Below are 3,746 nucleotides of genomic sequence, written 5' to 3' on the forward strand. Positions count from 1 at the left end.
GCTGACCTTTATCACGGGCGGATACATATATGTTTGACAAATACTTACGTAGAATTTAATACCATCAATTCATACTCAAACATACCCTGATTCAGTACCACACATATCCATACTGATAAATCACTACATTGACCATTCTGACGAAATCCATATCACAATCCCATAACTCAAGATAACACTAATTCAGATTCAGAAAATTCTAGAAGAAAATTTAATACCCCTCACTTTCTACATTTACAGATCATCATAATAGATACATTTTTTAACATTCAGATATGCATCTCTTTTTCATGAAAACCATTAAGACTTATTCACTCTTAACCCAGAACATACCAATTATAGAACTAAAAGGATTTTCTCATACCTTACAAAAGAGACAAATATTCAAATTCATATCTTACCAAAGATTCCTGACAGTTCATGCCACATAAGCCTAACAGAACACGCCATACAGGCAATCATATAGAGTATGCCACCAAGTCGATCCATTCTGAGTATGCCACAAAGGCAATCCATTTAAAGTGTGCCACAAAGGCGAGCCAGTCAGAGTACGCCACAAAGGCAATCCAATTAGAGTACGCCACAAAGGAAATCCAGTTAGAGTTTGCCATGGTCATGGAGTTTTCCTTCAGAATTTCATATCAAAGTTTGTGTTTACTGTCCTGACGGACTTCATCAATTACCTCCTCGGTGACCAAACTCATAATACAAACTCTGTTGGATCGCCGGCACCCCTACGGCGCAGCGAAAAAATAAAAATTCGGCGACCCTAACCACGGATACATGTGTGAGGAACGAAGCGGAGTGATAAAGGTAACGAAATTACCGAATGTTTGTTCTGAGTAGACAGCAACGCCTCAACGAGTAGTCTGATCTGCTATCGAACCAAGCCACAATCTATCGTGACCCCGGCCTCTACGTAATCCACCCAGTTGATTATGAATGGAAGGAATCCCCAAAACAGTTTTGAAAATAATTTTTTTGACGATTGCTAGACCTAAGCAAAGAAAAAACGGGATTCTTATATATCTTTTTTTCGGGTTTCTAGAAATTAAAATAAATATAATAATATTTTAAACTGAAAATTATAATTATATTAATTATAATATAATTTCGGTAAACCATATATTTATTTGAGTTTATATACTAACTAAATTCATGTTCTCATAATGCGTACAACAACCTTGTACATAATGTGTTCGATATTTGATTACCCAATTAAATTAATTCTATAATTAATTTAATTCAAGCAACAACCAAACACTATACCAATTATGTTTTATTTCGTTCATTTCAATTATAGGGTGTGACCCTGTAGGTTCCTGTAACGTTAGCAGTAATACTAGAACGATTCCAATGTTACAAACAATGAGTGGCATCTAGCAATGCATCATTGCTACCTAAGTCACAAGAAATCATGATTCGATATAACCTTTTATGATTAACCTTTTATGCAATAATTCTTAAGTCCTTTATCTTTGGATTGGACACAAGTTATGGAATAGTCACACTTGCATAGTCCATTCCATGTTCCTTGATATCTTAAGCAGACTACGATATACAAATAAGTATGACATCTCATATCAACTTATTTGAGCATGGCCATGCATTTCTAGTCTCATTCAATCAAGTGACCTAAGATATTACTCCCATTATGTAGGAGGGGCTTATCCTATCTCAATCAACCATATCCCTCTACATAGATCGTGGTATATCCAACATCATCCTTTATAGAACAACCAGTTACGGTGTACGTTTGACTGTATCAAAATATACAACTCAAGATGTTGAGATTATGATTATCTCAAGTCTGAGGATCATATACATATTAATCACTATGAGTAATGTTGTGACAATTACATAATAATCCAAGAAAAATATTCATAACGGGTCAGTCCAATATGTTGTTCTCTAACACACATATTCATGCATCGATTCTGACATTCCATATCAATGACAACTCTTTATTATCAACCAACTACATGTTAGTCTTAATGCATTATCATTGTCCTATCCAACAATAATACTTGACTAAGGAAGTTTTAAGAATAATCATATTATTCTTAGGACATTATTATAAAACAGTTTATTTATACACACAGAAAAGAAACTGAAATAATAATGGTAATGCCTTATATTAATAAACATGATAAATCAAGTATGTTATTACAACCATCTCATGATTGATCTTTGGGCATACTCTAACAAACTCTTCATGCACAGACACAATTCAGACCGGCATTTCAAATCACTCAGCATAAATCCAAATGAACTCACATGATTAGATTTTAGATTCCAGATTCCATATCATATATACATACTAATCTCAATAATTAACCACACACAAAATCTCTATTACTAGAACTTAAATTATAAAGGACTTATCTAGAAATATGTAGAATTCTATATTGGAAACTCACCTGACTTATTCATACCTTTCTATATTGGACTTTACCAACGTACTCATCATTCAACTTTTTATTCATGTAATTCTTTGTACATATTATCTTTACACTTGCAATATCTTTCTTATGTTTTACTTATTCACTAATTACTCAAAATTTATCATTATTTAAGTTACTTACTTGTATTGTTCACATGTAGGAGTCAAAGTAGAGACTTACCTGATCTTCACCTACTGCAGTTCAAAGCTTTAGATCCAGATATCCATCTTGAACCAGCAACAACCACTACTTACAAACATAATTTCATTATTACTACTCTTGTACATACAAATTACTTATCATTTCAATCGCTGACAATCCCATACAGAATCCTTATACTTATAGTCTCACTATTCAATTTTCAAATATAGATTTACTCATTCAGAACTTAACATTCATAGCTGAAATACTTACTTTGATGTGAAATAACCACTGATCATAAAAAAACCATAACTTTTAAATTATCGGTGTAAGATACATTCAGACTTAAGGAAAGTATCAGTAAATACCACTTAAAGACGAGGAAGAAAAAAAAAACTCTTTCAAAACTCATCTCACACATATAAATATAACTCAACTTGTTTAGTGGAATTTAACAAGTGTCATACGTTTCAAAACTTGCCTTCTTAATGACTTACAGTTACCGAGAGAAATTTTAATAAATGCCTTGCAATCACAATTATCTCACTAGGCTAAATAGTTGGTTTCTAACCAAATCACTTAATGTGTGACTAACACAGTATTCTATACAAACTAGACGTATTGTACTTTTGGCGAATACTCTTTTCATAATTACCCTTAATCTCTTAACACAGACCTCTCCTTAATACACGGTAGAATATCAGAAAATCAAATTCTTACTTACTCTTGTGGCGGTTACTATACGCCCATATGTATACGCCAAAACAATCATTTGGGTGAACAACAATATGCCAAACAGTCTATTTATTGCTATACGTCGAAACTTTGGACCCTCCAAATATGGGGTGTTATAAATACCCTGATTCAAATCATTTCATATCCACAATCTAATCATTCAATAATCATTGTCTTCATTGAAATAGAGTTTGGAAAATTAGGTGGTACAATACATATGTTGAAACTTCTAAATTCCATGATTCTCTTCTAAAAATATATATATTCTAAAAATAACTTTTAAATATACTTATTTTGATACATAAATAATTATTTTGTTATATTGAAATTAAAAACCATATGTATTCCTTCTTCTTTTTTCTATCCAAGGATGATTGGATGGATTTTAGATAGAGTGGGAAGGTTAACACATGTATGTCTTGCCTT

The sequence above is a fragment of the Gossypium hirsutum genome, chromosome D11 (genome assembly GCF_007990345.1).
Source record: "Gossypium hirsutum isolate 1008001.06 chromosome D11, Gossypium_hirsutum_v2.1, whole genome shotgun sequence".
In the NCBI taxonomy this organism is placed as follows: Eukaryota; Viridiplantae; Streptophyta; class Magnoliopsida; order Malvales; family Malvaceae; genus Gossypium; species Gossypium hirsutum.